Source organism: Notechis scutatus, chromosome 6 (genome assembly GCF_049901735.1).
Source record: "Notechis scutatus isolate UNSWTSFEM ecotype Mainland chromosome 6, rNotScu1.2, whole genome shotgun sequence".
NCBI classification, from domain to species: domain Eukaryota; kingdom Metazoa; phylum Chordata; class Lepidosauria; order Squamata; family Elapidae; genus Notechis; species Notechis scutatus.
Window position 1 is genome coordinate 13,690,363 of NC_142014.1, and position 21,655 is coordinate 13,712,017.

General features: G+C 36.6%; 1 protein-coding gene and 1 non-coding gene across 5 annotated transcripts in view; both read right to left on the minus strand.

Moving 5' to 3' along the window:
* The window catches only part of GRM8 (glutamate metabotropic receptor 8), a 505,336-nt gene that overhangs the window by 361,339 nt on the left and 122,342 nt on the right, over positions 1-21,655 (minus strand). The window lies entirely within an intron of this gene.
* LOC148130124 (signal recognition particle RNA) lies at positions 14,119-14,411 on the minus strand. The gene has a single exon (XR_015750291.1).

A 21,655-nucleotide genomic window follows, 5' to 3' on the forward strand; every position in this document is an offset into this window, starting at 1 on the left:
TTGACTAATCTCTCTTAACAAATTCATTTCTTCTACTTATTTCCAACTGTCAATTTTCTATTGTACCTTTTCTGATGCCCAAGCATATGTTATTTACATTTTTTCAAGTCTGGGTCTTTATATTTAAGCTACCAGTGTCTGGAGTCAGAGAAAGCAACATAAAAACCACGATGAGATGCAAGTCAGAAAGGCTACTTCTTCTTAAAATTATGAGTTCGGATGTTATAAAACTTATATTGGATACATGGAACCAATCAAACTTTTTTCTTTTTCTTTTTTGGTCAGGTGAATAATAGTGCCTCCAGAGTCTGGCCAATTGCCAGGAAATTTCAGCTGCACAGCTATGTTTCTAGAAAACACAAAAATTCAAAACTGATGAGTATTATTTTATAGAAACTGCTTACAACTTTTGAATGTGTTAATACATTGCTGACCACTTACCAAAAGTAGTTGGGGGTACAACAAATAAATGACCAATCCAATACAAAATAACATAAATATAGTTAACATGGTTGTTCTTCATACATGGGGAAGGTATGTATTGGTTGTATAGTCCTGAACTATGGAGATAAAATAAAAATAATAGCATATCCTTCTTTTACTTTTAATGGTAACTTAAAATAGGAAGGGAGACAATGCAAGGGTTAGAATAAAAATTATAAGAAATCCTGTCAAACTTCATGAGCAATCCTTAATATGATACAAGAACCAAAAAAGCAAATATCCTAGAAGAATCAGAAGATGTTCAGGATAATAAAATGCATCTTCACAAGGAACAGAAATTTTAATATATTGCACTTCAATATTATATATTACATTAGTTTATTGCTTAATTTAAATATCATGTCAGTTCCCTTCAAATCACAGTACAGCTGTAAGATCACATTTGCTAAATTCCCATGTTTTAAAGTGACAAAAAATTCCAAGAAACAGTATGTGAAAACAAGAAAATCTAGTCATCCTTGTTTTCCTTTGCATGTCTGATCCAATCACTATAGTCCTTATTCATTGCCCAGCTGCCTCTTCTAATAATGTTCCCATTTGCCTTAGTCTTAGCAACAGTGAAGGCAACTACAATACATCATGAAAACAGGAATTACAGCATTTATTCTGTCAAACACATTTCAAATATAGGCATAAATGTAACACAGTTAAAAAATGGGGGTAAATTTATGGTAGGACTATAAAAAATAACATACATAAATACAAGACACTGCTTAAGGGTCATGACTTGAAAAAAAAACCCAATTTATTAATTATCTGCCATAGAATTTCATATGGATATTTCAGACTACTTTAATTGCTATCTTTAGGAAAGTGGCAATATGACACACAAGAGAAATCATAAGGTTTACAGGCCTAGTTCTTCCCTAATCTATCCTAGCTATTTCATAAAACAATATACCATATCAAATATATCTATATACTTCCCAACTTCTCTTTTAAAAAGTGAGACCTATTTTTATCCCATTTAAACTGGCCACTGAGAATTATAGTAAAGTTGTGAATAGAGAAAATTCCCCAAGTTCACAGCATACTGAGGTAGCTACAAAAATAGAATTGAAAGACACGAGTAATTAAATGTGGGATCACCAGTTATCTAACTGTCCCTCCACTGACGTTTTGCTACTGCACTTCTGTTTTGTTGAGATGGACAAATTTGTTTTACAGAAACAAGGGCATTGATAGAGATACTGTAAGTTGTTGTTTTATTCAATGGTGAAAGAAGAAACATCTCTGATGTCAATGGTCCATGCAAGAAATGTATTGTCAAGATAAAAGATATGAAAGAGAAAGGAAAGCTATGATCTTGTTATCATAATGGTATTAGGAACATAGTTCTTTTCCACTCTGTAATTCCTGTGAGAAGACATGTATCTCAGCAACCTATCACAGATAAATTAAGCTATTTGGCCGTTGTTTACGTTCTTGGCTGGAATGGTTCTAAAGCAGAAGGTAGACATTTTGAGAAATGTACAAACCCAATGTTGCTTACATACAAATACTTACATGTGAACCTTTTCTTTGTCTTTTCATCATTTCTAGTTTTCAACACATTGTACTTACGTTTTTCTATTAAATGCTTTGTTTCTATTTCTCTCTTTAGCTCTTGCTGATAGTTCTTTTCATTGAAATCAGATTATCTACTACCATATCTATACTCTACAATATCTTAGGGAATAACAATAATCATAACTGTATTCATTTAAAAGTTTTCCTGAATGTTAAGAAATGAGAAATAAATGACTATGATTTCCCCCTCAAGCAATATAACATTGCAGAAGCAAATCATCCTAAGTGCTGACTCTCTTAACCAATTTTCCTTTTCTTTTCCCAACTGGGTGACTGTCCCCATCAATCATATGACACTTTCAATATCTGTCAGTGAATTAATCCTGAGGGAGCCACAAAGCAATCCATTCACTATGTCCTGACAAAATGCTGCAATATTTGCATCGTGATGTTGTGACAAGAAGAAAAATTGGCGAGGAACACATAATTCTGAAAGATGCATTTCTGCTTCCAATACCTACAGAAAACTTGTTTGCTACATGATCTACTCCTCATTACATTCATTTATCTCAAGAGTGTATTCCTTAAGCTGCTCTAGAGAATTCTGTGTTAATGGGGAAAGAGCTATGAAGCTTGTCTTTATTAAGAACTTCAGAAGAGAAACAGGCAGAACCCTGACCCTGCTACTTAGGTAATGGAAAATGGAAAATAAATTATATTCTGGAACTCATTCGCTTGACATCTTTCTTGTGTTGTTTCACTATACCTCAGTTTGTTTATGGAGGATATCTGAACTGCCTCTACAACATGGCTACTTCACCTGATGATAAGTTCCCTCTCTCACCACATATACCAGTGTCCAATATTTGTGACAAGCTGCCATGTAAAAGTATTCAGAGGGGAAACAGAGAAAAACCCATGATCTGTGCCAATACACATCCCTAACACGCAGTCACCAAACGCAAGACTACAATTATCACATACTGTTATCTATACAAAAATGAAAGCCATCTGCTACATAACAGAGCTTCTACAGGAAAAAAAATAGCAAATTTGAAAGGATCTAATTTTGAGTAGCGTCACTGGCAAGGTGAACACTGCTAAGGTCCTATTTACAGAATTCTCAGTGCATCTCAACATTTTATATTTGGCTTGAAAGTACCAAGTCAAGCATAGCAAGTTTTGCACCACCTAGAAGATTAGCTCTAAGGCTTATTCCCAGTCAAGGCTTCCATAATTAAATTTCATGTCTTCTGGTGAAAAAAATTAATCAGATGACGGGGTATGCATTGTATATGACCAACCTGGATTTCTGCTTGACTGTGCAGAAAAGTAGAATAGTCAGTCAGAGATTCCCCCTCCTCTGCCCAATTCCCATTTTATCCATTTAAAATTCATCTTACTCAGCCTTCAGCTAAAAAGGGTTCAGTAAAACTATATAAGTTTTAACAATTTTACCAAAAAAGGTTCAAATGAAAATATTATTTTTTCCCCCAATAATGACATTGTTAGTAGCAAACTCTAATGACTGACATTAGATCAGCTTAGCTGTTGGAACCACCAACAGCAAGTCAAGCAGATTCTTTTAAGTAACTGGATAGAATTCCTCCAGAAATTCCAGGACTATCAGTTAAACTCCTTAAAAAGTGACGACAAACTACTTCTGCACAGTTGCCAAGGTAAATATCTAGAAATATGCATGAAACCAACAGAAGCTGATCCCAATTGAACTGACTTTCTTTTTCTTTGTTCTTTTAAGTGTCATATGAACTTTGGCTATGGGTTGACTACAACGCTATAGAACAGAAGTAGAAATGTACATGTAAATTTGGTTCTCCAACAGAGATTAATTTTTTTTCCTAAGGTTTTTCAAAGCAATTGTATACCTATATTCAAATTCAAATTACTGTCTTCTTTAGCTTTAATCCTAAATTTACTACCAAGATAGATAGAAATATAAAATATTATCTCTAATACAAAAATATCATCATTTTACAGCTAACAATATGTAAATCACACAGAACAACACCAAACAGAAACAGCAGCAGATGGTTGCATAGAACACTTTATATTGGGAGTTGGGGAGAGTTAATCCGAAAAAACCTTAAGAAAAAGCAGTAAAAACCTGATAGATTTAGCTGTCTCTTTGGGAGTTCACTTCAGTTTTAATAAATCATTTTCCTTTACCAAGAAGGATTTTGAATGTATATTTTTCTTGTTTGCGTAGGAATATTTTCTTCAATTTACAATGGAAATTGATGCATATGGATTTGCTGACAACTGACATTAACCAGCTTCATTCCATATTGTATTTATGGAATGAATATTGATTTCATATTGATTTCAGCAAGTTAATTCTGCTAAATTATATGATCTCATGAGAGAAATAGGCTTATTCCAAGTAAGTCAGGGCAACATTAGAATGGGGACCAAATTCAGTACCTCTGGGTAGAACTATTTAGGAATTAAGTAGAATCATTTTTTGTGTGTATGTTATCTTAGTTCTGTTGCAAAATCATGTATGGTATAATTCATCATTTATTCTTCCTGCCAAAAAAGCAATGGAAGTACAAATAAAATCCCTTTTCTTTTTCTTTTTCTTTTTCTGTTTTCCATTTCTTGCTTACTGGAAATCTTCAATGGCAAGGTATCAAGATATAAAACAATCAGTAAAACAAAATGAGCCTGAATGAAAACACTAAATCAAAATTTTATAAAAGTAATAACACTATTAAAATATGCTAATTGTCCTATTGGTTTGTACTGTAAGTAATAAAAATTATATAATTTCTGCACCAAGGTGTCTCCACTCTACAAACAGAAAGATCATTGGTGAAACTAAAAGTATGGAAAAATATAGGTTAGTTCAACTGTTTGGGTTTGCTTAGTATAGTTGCACAGGAAGAGCTACTTATTACTAAGGGAGTAGAAGCATAGAAAATTAATCATGCTCAAATACAAAAAATGCTTTAGGAAAACCAGTGGGTATAACTAATAGAAAAAGCAAATAGTATGGCTTACAGGTGAAAGAAATGGGACAACAGGGATACCAAAATATATATTGTGTGTCATTATAAGTATATGATGCTCGTTAAAGGAAAGTCACAGAAAAGTTACATCTAAGTAAGGAAAGAGATTGTTACTCAGTGGCATCTGAGGGGAAACCTGGGTCAAACTTCAATAACTCAATCAAGAAGGTAATAGAGTGGATGAAGACTGGATAATGGGCAAATGAAGAAGTCAGAAGAGATGGATAATAGAAAGTAACACAAGGGGAAAAATGAGACTTCAGTGAAAATGTGTCAGCTAGATTTCTTTCAGAAAATAATGAATGAAAAAAAGCCTTAGCATGAAATAATTGGAGTATACTGGCTACATTTTTCCTCACAAGAAAAGTATGAATTGGTATTTTTTTAACATTATGGATCAATATTATGCATTAGTAATTGTAAAATTAAGAAACCGCTCCACATATAAAAATGAATTTTGTACTGAAATCATGGCATGGCTTTTCTGCTCTATTTTTAATGATTCATTTAAATGGTATTTATTCACTGTATGCAAATACATATACATACATGTATACATCCATTAGGGGCAGTGCTAAAGCCAGAGGTCTCCAAACTTGGCAACTTTAAGACTTGTGGACTTCAACTCCCAGAATTCTCCAGCCAGCTGCCTGGAGATTTCTGGAAGTCCACAAGTCTTAAAATTGCCAAGTTTGGGGACCCCTGGCTTAAGGTATTGGACTACAAACCAGGAGACTAGGAATTCTAGTTCTGCCTTAGCAGCAAAGCCAGATAAATGACCTTGGACTGGTCACTTTCTTTTAGCCCAGGGAAGGACCCAAAGCCAAACTACTTGTCAAAAACCTTGTCAAAAAAAACCTGCAAGGACTTGTGTAAGCAGTCTCAAAGAATTGGAAGAAACTGGACAAAAAAAACCCTTATACATACTGATTTTCTGTTCTACTACTCTGGAATGTATTAAATGATACAAGATAACCATCTCCAAAAATTTTTTTAATATTTTACTAGTAAAACAGCATCCCTAAAAACCTTTTAGCACCAACAAATAAAACTAGCATAGTAATCAGATGCCTTTTGAACAAAGCACTAGATAACTCCCAGAGTTACCTTGTGTTAAGATGAATAGTCATTAAATTTAAACAAACAAACAAACATAGAGTGGATTATCTAAAAAAAACATATATGGATTGTTCTCTGTCAAGATGATGGCCAACAGGGTATGAACAGGAAACAAAGGCATTCTGATTTGCATTTGTGTGTTTACATAGCTTATTCTTTGTCTAGCTTTACATTCTGGTTGCAGACAATTTCATAGAAAATACCCTTATTAAATGTTTCAACATATTAATGAATACTCTTCTCTCAAAAATTACATAAGCTGATCAAGATAAACCTCCCTTCACATAGAAAAGTTTTGACCTGAATTCAAACTGATGAAATATTACTGCACAGTAGTGTGTGCTATTGCTTTCATCAGTATCATTTCATGGAATGAGACATGTCATACTGCAGAATTAACACAACAGAATGTAATTGTCTAGAAATCTTCTATCTCCCCCTCATACAAAACTACATTTAGCATTTCTTTTCATTCACTGAGAATAACCTGTGCAAAGTGTTAATTTATACTTTTGCAAAGCTTCTAAATGAAATGAAAAGTATCTTGTGATTTCATTTAAAATGACACTGTTGTGTTGTCAATTTTCTTAGTATCTTATTAACATTACATTTCAGAAACAGGCTTGCTGAGACCTATCCCTTCACCTCATTTTCTTCATTTTTTTTATTCCTCATTTCTAGTTGTGCATCTTAGAGCTATATATTAAACGTACATCCGCTAAGCAGAAGAAGGGTGAACTATACTTGATGAAAACCTTCATCCTGTATCTTTTCAGGGTATCTTCCCTTATATACCCTTTTAATACTAGCTGCAGGAAAACCGAATGCAGAATCGGGGATGATTAAATGTTCACATTTGCAATCCATAGCAGTTGATTTTACAATGTTATTTATAGGATGCCAAGCACCAAACTACCAACAAACATTATTGGCAAGGTAAACAGAACAGAAGAGTATATGGGGACACTGTGGACGTCCAATAGTAGATAGTTACTGAATCATTAATTGATGGTTTTGGTTTAAAAGTTTCATATTTGTTGTTGTTAAGTGTGTAATTTCATAACTAATTTGAGGACCACGAGTCACATTAAAATGAACAATTATTCAAAACTATCTAGCAATGGCAAATTGAAGTTCCGAACTGATGGCTAAAACTTTGTTTTAGATAGAAATATGTTTGGGAAGAAGAAAGGTTAACTATTGATAGGGTTATAGCTTGTTTTGTTCAGATTTTCATTTGCCTTGAAATGGCTTTCTACCCAGAAAAGCTCACCGGAAGCGCTGGCGCCGCCATCTTTTTTTTATGAAAACATGCTTCCGGTGAGCTTTCTACCCGGAAAAGCTCACCGGAAGCACTTTTTCATGAAAAAAGATGGCGGCGCCCAGCAAGCCGCGGACCGGTAGGAGTTGTTCCGCGGACCGGGACCGTCCGCGGACCGGTGGTTGGGGACCCCTGGTCCACACTACAGCATCTTGTATCAAAGGTATCTTTCAGATGAGAACATGCCCTGCTTCTACTGGGCACAGAGGTTGCTATAAGCATGCCATCCCCTCTAATCCTAGGGCAGTAATTTCAAGGCCATTTGCCTTTTGGTTATGCATCTCAGCACATTCCTACGATGCCAAACAGCTACTTCTTTTGCGAACAATATCAAACCTGGTGCAGGTCAACAGTCTGTCAAGGTTTGAAGGGTACAAAAGAAGTGCACAGTGTTGGGAGAGGGTTTATGGAAGAATAGCCACCCACCCAATAATAAAGGTTCTCATTCTATTTGTCAACCCTGAATATGACCTAACCAAAGCTTATGGAGCAGGTAAGTACTACTGGGGTCTTGAGATACTATACTTTTTGTACCATGTCCAGCAGTGGTGGGATTAAAAAAAAAATTACTACCAGTTCTGTGGGTGTGGCTTGATGGGCATGGCATGGCTTGGTGGGTGTGGCTTGATGGGCATGGCAGGGGAAGAATACTGCAAAATCTCCATTCCCTCCCGACCCCACTAACCTGCTTTCCAGCTCCGTTCTCTTGTGCAGGGCAACAAAAGAAGACCCAGCCAATCAGCTGGGACTTGGGAGGCAGAGAATAGATGGGGCGGAGCCAGTCAGAGGAGGTATTTGCCGGTTCTCTGAACTAGTCAAAATTTCCGCTACCGTGCTAATCTTGGATTGGGAGTGGAAAGATATGGAAGCATGATTAAGCCATAGGACTGAAGAACTGGTATCCACGAAAAGAGAAGTACAAAGAGAGAATCAGAAGTGGTATTTTTGCTGCCCGATTCAACAGCATCCCAACATGCTTTATCACATGGAGCAATGGCTAAAGACTCCTGGAGATATCAGAGAGGTGCACAAACTTACACACACACACACATACACACACACCCATATATACACACAGATTAGGCACTGTAGTTTTACTGCAAGGTGAATATATCCTCATTTAAAGTATACATAGGAATATTTTTAGTCTTTTATTTACTGAATAAATAATAATTATAAATTATACCCTCCCTTTTATGATATATATTGAGAAAATCCAAGATGATTCTTGAGGGATGCCTTTCTTATATTTTAAAAATTTACAGTAAATTATCCAGATTCTTATACCTATATTTCTCTCCTAACAAAAGTATCTTTCACTTTTATTATGTCTAGATAAGAGTTTAAGTTTTTAGTTTGCTAAGATCCTAATGAAAAACTGTATGTCTCCCCAAACTCAGATGTGTGAAACTAATATTAACAGGTACATTAATGTGTCCCTCTTTCCAATTAAATAAAGTATGCTAATCTAACAGTGAATTTACAATAAAATGGAAACTAAATCTAAATATATATATACTTGAAATCAAGAGCCACACAGCTTGTATAAGTATCTTTTTAAAAAAAACCAAATTATTTCCCCCTTTTAACTCCTAACATATTTAATTCTTATTTTTATTTGGCTCTATTATTAGGTATTGTGTTTTGTATGCTTTTAAAGTTTTTTTATGTTTTAATTGCACTCCACCTAAAGTCACTGTGTGGGTGTGATGGGTGGTAGCCATATTCAACAAATAAATGAATTGTAAACTCTCACTGTTTTAGCTTTTAGGAAAATCCCATTCAGTAATTAGTAAGATGAATGGGCAAAACAGGTCTACAAAGGAATTAATTTGTTATCCAGTCCTTTTTCTTCAGTGATGAATGAGCCCCATTCTTCAAGTTTGTACCATCACAAGTTTTATACATACATACATACATACATACATACATGGTATTCAGCTTTGTTCGGGTATTTTCCCATGTCAGTTTTGTTGTGCTTTTAAAGTTGTAGCAATGTTTCGGCAGAATCTCATCTGCCATCATCAGGCTTCTGTATTGTGTTCGTCTGTGAGTTAGACTTTCACAGCCGTTTCTGTTTTAAATTTGGGGCTAGCCTACTGCTACGCCAGAATGGTTTTTTCTTCATCCTGATTGGTTAGGAGTCTTGGTCTGTGTTTATTGGTCTTGGAGTTTGCTGTGTTCTACTTGATTGGTGTTTCTAATATCTTCTGTCTGTTTTGTAGCTTTTTTTGTCTTGATTGGCTGGCAACATTGTGTTTCCTGCATTGGAGGCTTTTAGTGCTGCTTGGCTCCGAGTAAATGGACGGCTATCATTTATTAGGAAGCTAGGTTTCATCTGGGTGCCTGGTTGGGATGTGTTTGAGCTGGAGGTATCAGGGGGAGTCTGTTTGTTCCCAGGTGTTTGCCTGGCTAGTGGTGTGGAGATTTTTTTGTTTGTGAGTGCAGGCTTCCAAATAATTGACAGTCTGGTGGAATCATTTCTTCTATTTATGCTTTCAGGTCTTTTTTCAATCTCTATGGCTTCTCTGATAATTCTGTAGCTGGGGTTTTCTATAGTGGCTAGGGTTTTGGTGCCATTGAAGTCGATGCTATGACCTATTGCTTTCATATGTTGGACTAGTGAGGAAGTGTGTTCCAGCTTTTTTACTGCATTTTTGTGTTCATCCAGGTGGGTACTTATTCTTCTATTGGTCTGTCCAATGTATGTGGCAGGGCATGAAGCGCAGGGGACGTCATATATGCCTTGGTTTTCCAGGTCAATTTTATCTTTGGGGTTTCTTAGGATGTCTGCTATTTTTCTGTCTGTTTTGAAGGCAGTCTTGATGTGATGCCTGTGTAGTATCTTACTGATTTTTTCTGTAATACCTCTTATGTAGGGCAGGACAGCTGTTCCATAGGTCTGTTCATCTTCTAGGTCTCCATTATGTCTCAGTGTGTTTTTGTGCATCAAGCCGGTGATTTTGCTTTTGTGGAAGCCGTTAGCTGTCAGTACTTTAGTCAGGGTTCATAGTGCAGTCTTTATGTGTGTCTTGTCTGCCAGGCGTTTGGTTCTGGCGATTAGTGTTTTGGCCATGGAGTTTATCTGTGCTGGGTTGTGGTGGGATTGGGCATTGAGGTAGCGGTTGGTGTGTGTTTTCTTCTGGTATATGGTGTGTCCTAGTGTGCCATCTGTTTTTTTTTTTTTTTTTTGTAGATTAGTACATCTAGGAATGGTAGATTAGTACATCTAGGAATGCGTATCCAATACATACTTCACCTACAACGGACAAAAATACAAACAAATAGAAGGAGCACCCTTGGGATCCCCCCTCTCATCGCAAACCTCTACATGGAACACTTTGAAACACAAGCTCTAGAAAAATATGATCACAAACCCAAACTCTGGCTCAGATACGTAGATGAGACCTTCATAATCTGGCCACATGGAAAAGAAAAACTGAACAACTTCCTCACACACCTCAACAGTCTACACCCAAAAATACAATTCACCATGGAAACAGAAGCTAACAATCAACTTCCCTTCCTAGATGTCTTAGTATACAAAAAATCCAATGGCTCCCTAGGACACACCATCTACCAGAAGAAAACACATACAAACCAAAATGTACACGCACTCTCACACCACCACCCAGCACAGATCAATTCCATAGCCGAGACACTCATCTCCAGAACAAAATGCTTAGCCAACGAACAACACCTAAAAACCGAACTACACACTCTCACTAACGTACTAACAGGCAATGGATTCCAAAGAAAGATTACCCACCTAATCCAAAAAGAAATCCCAACCAAAAGCTAAGACAGAGGAAAAGAGAACAGCAAAGCCCTCCTCCCATATATAAAAGGCACTACAGACAAAATCAGCAAGATCCTCCAAAAACACAACATTAAAACAGTATTCTGCACAAACAGAAAAATATCCACCATCCTAAGAAACCCTAAAGACAAAATCGAGTTAGAAAACCAAGGAGTATACGAAATCCCTTGCACCGCCTGCCCCACCACATACATCGGACAAACTAACAGAATAAGTGCACACATTAAGTGCACGCAATAAGTGCACGCATAAGTGCATGCATTAAGAATAAGTGCACGCATTGAAGAACACAAGAACTCAATCAAAAAAGAAGAACCGACCTCTTCCCTGGCCCAACACCTCAAAGCCACAGGACATGAAATTGACTTTAAAAATACCAGAACTATCGCCAAAACTCAACACTTCAACAACAGAATAATCAGAGAAGCCATAGAGATAGAAAAACACCCACACAGCATGAATAAACGAGATGACACCTCCCGCCTACCAGCCATTTGGAAACCCGCCCTCATTAACAAACAAGTACCTAACATGAAGAATGACACACCCATGAGAGCCACACAAGATGCTACCACCACACTTCCACATAGAAAGCAGACTCACACCCGAACAGAAGATGAGACATGACCACGGACCAGAAGCCGTACCGCAGCTACATCACTACCCGCTTCAAACCCCTCCGACCCATACATGAAGCGAACAGACGCCCACCATGAAGATGTGGCACAACCACGAACGCAAAGCCAAACAACAGGATCACAGCTCACCAGCTCAAATCCCCCAGCAACTAAGTCTAACCTGAGCACAACCAAGCCCCCACCTGAACAAAACACACCCCCAGACAATCAGAACACAGCCAAGCCCCCACCCAGTCAAATCGCACTCCCACTGGCAGTTAAAAGAAAAAACAGCTGCAAGCTCACATTACTCCAAGAAGCACAAAGCCGAAGACACAAGCCTGACGAATGAGATTTCGTCGCAACGTCGCCAAAATACTTCCAATTTTACGCGGGAGAAAACCGGAATGACCAAAGATCTATCTATATCTATCTATATCTATATCTATATCTATATCTATATCTATATCTATATATCTATATATCTATATATCTATATATCTATCTATCTATCTATCTATCTATATCTATATCTATATCTATATCTATATCTATATCTATATCTATATCTATATCTATATCTATCTATCTATATCTATCTATCTATCTATCTATCTATCTATCTATCTATCTATCTATCTATATATATATATATATATATATATATATATTGCAGAGGAAGGTAAGAATTTAGTAAATGAGCTGCACTAGAGGAAAAATCTTTGAAAACTAAAAAAGGCCATTCATTAACTAACATTTCAGCACAATATACCAATATACTGCCTGAGATCCATGAAATGATTTGGGAATGAGAAAAGCATGTTCATTCTCCACCAAAAAGGCCATTAATTTCAATGGAACCTATGTAGTGTAAATTTCTGATAGCCAAGGCATGAAAATGTGCTGAGTAGGACTAAAAGAAAGAATGATGCCCTGCTAGTATTCCATATATATATAGAAGATAATTAGACTGGTAACAGCATCTCATTTCACCTTTATCATAATGCTAAGTTTTATTTTTGAGATACGAGCAGCCATTTTCCCCAGGAAAAAAATAAAATTAAATCCCTAAACATTTATTATGTTTCAAGTAATTTTCAAAGCTGCAAGTTTAAAATATTTTTTTTTACAAAACATTCCAACTCTTCCAAGAGAAAATACAACACAAAAATAAAAGGCTACATAAAGTCATTATTAGATTCACAAAGGACTGTTTTAAATACATCAGTAGAAAATCAATGATGTAAGATGTTTGGTTTAAATTCTTATCTGGCCTATTTCTTATTTACTCACATACCTCAGTAGGGAATTTCTATGTTAACTCACAAATCATTCTGCTAATCAAATGCATGACACCTTCTCACTCTTCAGATCTATTTTATCTTGGTCTTCCACAGTTGCAAAAAGCAGTATCAGTGATGGCAGAAATGTGTTATTTTTAATTTCTGCAAAGGAATTGCTGAAAGGAGTCCAGGTGGCATAGTGGTTAGAATGTCGTATTACAGGCAAACTCTGTCCACATCCTAGAGTTTGATCCTGATAAGTTTCAATGTTGACTTAGCCTTCCATCCTTCTGAGATCAGTAAAATGAGGACCCAAATTGTTGAGGGCACTATGGTGACATTGTAAATGCCGTGGGGAGATATATAAATCTAAGTGCTATTGCTATTGCTAAAGGAGAAGAAGCATGTATAAGGCTGGTTTCTTTTTGCATTTCATCAAGGGTTTTTTGGAAAGGGATGGTTTTAGAAATCCATTTAAGTCAAAGAAGGCTAGAATTAGGTCAACTGACATTAAGGAAGGGTTGTCTGATGTCTGACACACTCAAAAAAATCTTGAAGACTAATGAATGCAATCCACACACATCTACAATCAGGCTTTTCAGGTTCTGTATGACAGCATGATGATGAAGGATGATGAATGGCTTGAAACTTCTTTTTCAGACATTTTAATTTTCTATTCTAATTTTCTGGCTTAATTACCTATGTGAAAGCATTTAATTGCAATCAATTGTTACATCATCATCATCATCATCATCATCATTATTATTATTATTATTATTATTATTATTATTATTATTATTATTATTATTATTATTATTATTATATTATAATATATTATTATTATAAAAATGTGAAGTCCTAGGTGACTTACAGGTCTGCTGCCACAGAGGCAGTGCTATCCCTTCAAGAAACAACAACACAACTGACAAGCACCAACAACACAAGCACCAACTCTTTCCTCCTTGGATTCAACTTCAGACTGATCGCACGGGAGTTTTGACCTGCTCCGTCTCCAACCTGGGCCGGTTCACCCCTCCTTAGGCAACCTGGTGGCCCTCGGCTCCCTGGGGATCACCATATTGATAACGAACTTAGTGCGGACACCCGATCGGCATAGCCCACTGCAGCCCAGAACTCCTGAGCTCAAGCAATGTGCCAGCCTCAGCCTCCGGAGTAGCTGGATTACAGGCTCGCGCCACCGTGCCCAGTTTTTCATCTCCAGATTCTTATTTTGACTGTACCTCTTTTGTATATCACAGTGGAAATGTGCAGTTGGGTATCATCAAATTTTGCTGATACTGTACCCAAATATTGAGAAGTAGAAGGGAAAGAAAAGAATTAAACTTTCTTCCTTTTCATATGTGAAAGCCTTGTGCACTGTACCTTTCTCCTCCACAATCACCAACTGGAACCACTTGCAAATGTATCCAGCAGGAAGTCATGGTCAATAGTACCAAAGGCTTCTAAGAAATCTAAGTAAACCAGAACGCCTGCATTTCACCTAATAAAAGTTATCAGTCAGTATGAACAATATACCTACCTGTCTCCATTGTTACAGTCTCAATCCCTCACAGCTTCATCCTCAAACTGTCTACCGTGGACCTCACCCCATTCTTAAGAGGTCCTTAAAGGGGGCATGAATAAGCGCACCAGCATGCCTACCGCCCCTGTCTTACTCTCCCCATTTATCTGTATTTACTCCCTTTGGTCTTGTTTGTATTCATACTTACACTTGTTATCTCATACATTTTTGATAAACAATAAATTTTTAAAAATGTAGTTTCCCTTCCATATCTGGGCCTGAACCATCATCCACTAGCTCTAGCTGCTTCTCCAGATGCCCCAATGTTGGAGAAATGGTTATCCTTGTTGAGTGGATTCATAGCTAGCCTTCAAAGTCTGAATGAAGGCATTGGCATTTCCTGGATCCAGCAAACCACACACTATCCCATCTTTTGCAAGGAGTTGGAAAAACATGAATGTATCCACTAGTGGGAAGGGACCTTATAGCAAGCATCCTATCTAACGTACTGGTATATAGTGACTAAAAGGAATGTCAGTTAACATTATTGCCTGGAGATATCTCAAGTAAAAGTGCATACTTTTTCAAAATCAATATAATATACGTCAGGCACTGATGGTATTTGGAAGAAAACAAAAATCTGTGCTTTTTTATGACAACATTTGACTTTGATTTAAAAGTCATTAAAAACCCCCACTAAACCTGACATCCTATTTAGACAATGTTCCATTTTCATATTAATGTTAAGGTGTAAATAGTGATTTTTAAAACACTTAAAAGAACTTACAAGAAATCAACTTAAAAGAAAAGACATAGGATAAAAGAAGCATCTTTCTTTGATCATCATTTACTGAGAGCACAAAACTAGCCTTGAATCTTAAATACCTGATGGGAGTTTGAAACCAACAGTCCAGCTTGTAAAAAAAATTGTAGTAGTTCTACCTCCTTCTTCTTAAAATAAGATTAATAAAGTGTGCAACGTGTTTATTTCGTTTTATTTTCCTCAATCTTTAATATTCATAGATTTATCCTTTGTAAATGAACTTTTTGAAGAAAGAGATATAGGTTATTCCAAGTCATAGACACATGTCCTTCCAAGACATTAGACGAAAACATTCATAGCCATATAAATTTGGTAGTGCAGTTATGGCAGGTACAAATATATTTATGGATAACTGGTGCATCAAATCCCAGCTTATTTTAGATTTTAGACTTCTACTACAAATAATTAAATATTTCATTTTGACTATTGTCTCAGGGCTGAATATTTCTAATCCTGTCTCTTTACTTGTTAATTATAATAGGGGATGCCCAATGGAGTAGCACATACTTTTGAAATTACTGCTTCTCTTTATTGCAATGGCAAGTCATCATCCAGAAAGTTTGTTTAAGGTGGTTTACATTTGGGGAGTGGTTTGGATGTAAACTTCTGTGACCAAAACTGCACAGAATTTTGCGGGTAAAGTTGCCTCAGATTTTTTAAGTTTTATTTCTATGGGAAGATTCCATGGTGCTGAGTGTGGCACTATCTAACTATATTATCTGAGATTCCTTTTGGCTTGTCAGCACCAAGGAAATAGATATGTTGTCTTCTATAACCTCTTCTTTAATCCTTGCCTTTTCTAGCTTTGCACTTCAGAGGTGATGAGGTAACCAGTTGGATCGAGAAGATTGTAAACCTCTTGTGCAAAAGGAAATTACCAATACATTCTCAAAGAAGGCTTTATCCTGTCTTTATTATTTTTACAAATAACTCATTATAGTGGACATATCCAACATTCTTTCCTCCTCTTTTCCTCACAAGTTGGGCTGAGGGAAAGTAATGGGACCAACATCATCCAACTCACTTTCATAGCTAAGATAGAACTTGAACTTTCTAGTCTGGCATCTTAACCACTAGGCTAAACTGGCTCTCCAAACTGAGCATGTTTTGTTTTAAAGAGAGCACTCCTGCATCTAAATATTTTAGATAATAAATATCCAATGTCCTTTGTTATAACTCACACTTTACAAGTCACTAAGTTCATCATATTGTAACGGGAGGAATATAATAAAAACAAAAAACAAATTTATTCACAAGATTGGAGTTTACACAAGGTTAAGTGTAGCAGCAAGTCAATAAAGGTTACATTGTTTTGCCTTTGTTAAAACCCGAAGAAATATAGTACTGCTTTAAGCATCACAATGATTGGATTCTTTAAAGCAGAAAATAAACTATGAAAAAAGACCAACTGCTTTAATGAACAGCAGAGAGGAGTATCACTCACTCAAACTCTGAAGCACTATAGCCCTACTGGCCACAGCCCAGTGCATTAATAAGACAAAAGTCAATAACTAAGTAGTATGCGGGAGTTGAAGAAGACATATAGAGAATATCATGGGAAATAAATTCATACTTTGCTGTGAAATCTTTGTGGTTGGCCAGGCCAGAGTTGAGTAGCCATTTTGTGACATCAGCCATCACAATACTTTTAGAATTTCTGGTCCTACATCTGTTGCTGTCCAGAAATGCTCAAATTAAATATTTGCAATCCTTAAATAGCATAGTCAATATATTTATGTCATGCCCCTGGTGGAGACTGATTTGAGGGAGAGGAGGAACAGCCGACAGGGAGTGGAAGTGTGGCTACAGAGGCTGGGGAAGAGGCTGGGGAAGAGCAGAGGCCGGCTGAGCAGTCAGAGGAGGATCCAGGGCACGCTAGAAGGAGAGGATAAGGGAGAGACGTGGTCTACTTGGGAGGAGAGGGCCTTGATCCTCTTCATGGGCTGCAGCTGTGAAAACTGAATAAAGAGTGCGGACCTGCGTATGGGTAAATGCTGGGAACAAAGCGTGGAAATATCTCTAGTTTCTGGTTCCTTTCTGAGTTTGGCGTCCTGTGTGTTCTGTTATCTGTGGACATCCTCCAGCTCTTATCTTGCCTGGTTTGTGTTGCTTTTTCCCTTCTTCTTGTAACTGTTTGTGTGGGAGTTTTTTTTTTTTTGCTTCTGTCAAGAATATTCGGAGCTTGGAAGCAAAGTGAAGGAATAAAAGGGGCTTCACCTGTTTTCTGTGACTCTGTTTGCTTTGTATCTCACCCTGGGTCATCACAGTTTACCTGGGCAGAAGTGCCAGTCTGGAAAAGGACAGCTTAGATAATGGAAAAGAAACCTGTACCTTCTGTAAGAAAGAAACCAAGTGTAATGAGAATAAACAAACTGGGAAATTCTAGAATTTTATATTTAAGATTTTTATACTGCTTTCAAAAGTTTACTTCATAATGAGATGAGCAGGCATATCAGTTGAAATTTAAACAAATACATAAATGATCCTTACAACAATTGATAAAATATACTTTATTGTGACAACCCACTTAACCAGATTTTTATGAGTTTATAATTCAATTTCTAGTCATTTTAGGTTGCCCAATATTTCACAAAGATCTGTGATATGCAACAATATTAATAGGGACTGCAAAAGACAGAACAAGTATTTTTCCATTTAACCAGTTTGGCCCGGTTCTGCAGAGCTGGAAGCAGCGATGAGGAGCAGAGACCGAACCAGTTATCTCCACTGCTCTGCTGTTGGGCCCTCACCCACCCTGGCTCCCAGGGTCACCTTCATCCTCTGAATTTGAAGCGCAGCTGCTTTGCGCAGCGCAGAAGAGTTCCGCGTGACAGCTGCTGAATTGATTGGGATCGTGCAGACTTGCAGGAGGTGAGTTAGAATGCCTCTGTGCCTGTGCAAATGCCTCTGCGCCTTGTGCAGAGTGCACATTTGGCATGTGCCCGCACACAGTGTGTGAACGCGCGCAAAACGTGCCCACCAAGCCACACCCACTGAACCTGTGGTAAAAATATTTGAATCCTACCACTGCATTTAACCATCTAGTTACAAGGACACATATTTTCTTGGATTATCAAAGTCCATATTTCTAATCTGAAAAGATGCTTCTTTGTTGGAAAGTTTGCTTCAAAGTCTAAAAGTACACAATGTGCAGACCATTTGTGTGCAAATGAACCTTTGCAAACTTTGCAGATTGCTTCTGTAAGTGAGCTTTCACGGATTACATTTCACTTTCTGGTGTAAATTGCCTCCAGAAACTATAACAGAACCAAATAATAAAAAAGAAGGGATGCTTCTGGTGACTATGCAAGGGAAAGGAGGATGAAACCACTTTTCTACAACCCACTTGCACTGAGGAATCCCGGCTTCCTTCTAGAAGATATTTCTGGCTAACCAAGCATTCATCTTGTATAATAGATAAATTGTATTGGGTAGAAGGCGAGTTTCTTTTTTAGGCATAATAGGATTGAATTTTCTTTGGGTTTACAGAAAAGGTTCCAGATTATCACTTCTGATATTGTTACTGCTATGCCTTGACAAGCTCTTTCCATTTCTTTCACAGTATCATTAAGTTCCAAATTGCCTGCTCCTATCTTGAATGGTTTTCTTAACTAGACAAGATCAAGACATTAATTGTAGTTTTATTCATTTCTCTGTACTCTTAGAAGAGTTGTGAGAGAGTGACTGTCCAGAAGACAAACTCTTGATGGTGTTTTCATTAACAGTTAACTGAGAGCTGGTACTTTCCTTTAGAAGCTCAGAGATCTATAAGCAGCCCTACGTTACTGTTAATCACCACCATTGAGTGAGATCTCTGCAGTTTAGATGATTCCAATACTCTTACTTAACATTTCTGCATCTTCATTTTTAAATTCACCTGCTTCCAGGTGAGACTCATGCAGCTCACAGTGAAAATATAACCAGTTTTCACTTGATGTACTTTATAAATAGCATCCAAAGAGAAAGCATGATTAGACCTCACTTCCTCCCTGTATTTTATAGATTATTTCCTAATAATGTTATTCAAAACAGGCTTAAAGGAATTATTGGAAAGAATTGAAAAGAAAAAAGTATGTACAATAGCACTTCAGTTACTGAAACAATAATCTCTAAATGAATTTCATTTCAAGAGAATTCTGAAAATCCTAGCCATTCCTGAAAGAACACCAAAAAAAGAAAAAGAAGAATATGACAGTAAAATAGAAAAATGTGTTGAACTGTAGGAACTTATTTGTCTTCCAACAAGGAACAAGAGCTTTCCTTTAAAAAAAAACAATCCACAAAAAATGCATCTTGCTGCAAACTCAATTTATAGTGATTGTAGCACAGCTTGTAATTTGCATTTAAATCAGGCATCTTCTTTTGCAACCAAGAGAAGGTAGTTTTTCCAAATATTAGCAAGGCACAATACAATGTCTATTGTTTTTGAATTAGTAATGAAATTTGTGCTTTTAGTCCACAATTAGAAGTGATTCTCTGCAATAGTGTAAATAGTTCTCTAGGTAATAGAAACCTAAGAAACACTTGAGTAAAAGCAAAACTACAGTTCATTTTTTTTTTTTTTACATTCTGCATACTTTCAGGGATTTTCCTGTCAAAATTGACATGCAGTTTCAGTACTGTAAATCAGCAGAAATTCAGTTTATACAAAATTCAAAATGTACTTTTTCATATTTGTTTTAATATTTGGTCAGTCTTGACTCTATTAACATATTTCATAGACTTAACATTACACAAGGTAACTGATAACTATAAAATTAATGCATGGTTTTTCTTGTTACCTCACTGAGACATTAAAACATGATTTACCCAGTGTGAATGCAAGCTCATTGCCGGGAACTATGGAAAACAAGCTAGCTGTAGGCAAGTTGCACAAAGCCATCATGTAGTTAGTTTCAAAGAGTGTTACAATCAATTTAATGTAAGAAACAAAGATGAATCAGAAACAAATAATTATTGGCGATACAGAAATACCCAAGAGCTTTTGAAGGCTTTGTTGCAAGAACAAAGATAAGATGAAACAGGAAAACATGTTATATCCCTTTGTGTCCAGCAGAATCCAATGACTATCTAAGGTGGAAACATCAGCTTAGGCAGTGAAGGTATTTTAAAGCTGTCACCAGCAGTTCAATGATCCACCACATGGTGCTTAAATTTCCTTGTAAACAACAGCATGAGGAAAGGTGCGAAAGTTCAACCTGTAGGCAGTGTTATGTGCAAGATGTAAATGTTTTCTTGAACACAGCAGCCTACCAGCATTCCTCTGTGGTCCAAAGTAGGTGAAGTCAAACTGTACCATTTTCCCATTCAAGAGGTTTGTCACCAGTCTTGCACAAGTTTAAAAGACCATTTTTACACTTAAGAACTCTGAGAATACTCAATAATTGGAGTTGTAGCCCCCAACCTTTTGAGGACTATAACCTTTGACAAGTTGCACAAAGTCAGGTGTGGCTGCTGAACTGATTGAAGTTGTATACTCTGCTGCACATGATAATTGAATATCAGTGTGAAGTTAATGGCAGAACAGCCCACCTCCCAATTTTCTCATCTGGACATGACATATTCCTTTGGAAAGGAAATTGCATAGTACTATAATGATCTTAAAAGACCTTAAAAGTTAGCATTTTAGAATATGGACATTGTGATTGTAATTTGTTCATAGTTCAAATACCATGTTGTTTTGTAGCCATTTTAGGCTTTCTCCCATGCAACTGCACACTCTTAGAGTTATTGTTTTATATGTAGGACAGTAACCCAGTGCTAGATGACCTGTTAAATTTGGCTGTATAATTACTTAACTGGATACACAGAAAACCTTAACATCAACTTTACGCTGAACTGTGAAGGCAGAGCCAACATTCCATATTTTTCCACTTGGCCACTGCAAAAATAATTTAAAACAGGTTTTATCTAAATAATTGTGAAGGGTCAACTATCACAGATCTCTCTCATCCTCCCATAGACATAATTTTTCAAACAATTTAGTACTCAGGTCAAGCTGCATGTCATAAAGTGATGTGTAATATAATTATATTCTTTAAATGCTATAAATCTGTCAACCATTTTCCCAGGAGAACTCTTTCTGGATTTCTGGAAATCAAGATTTCT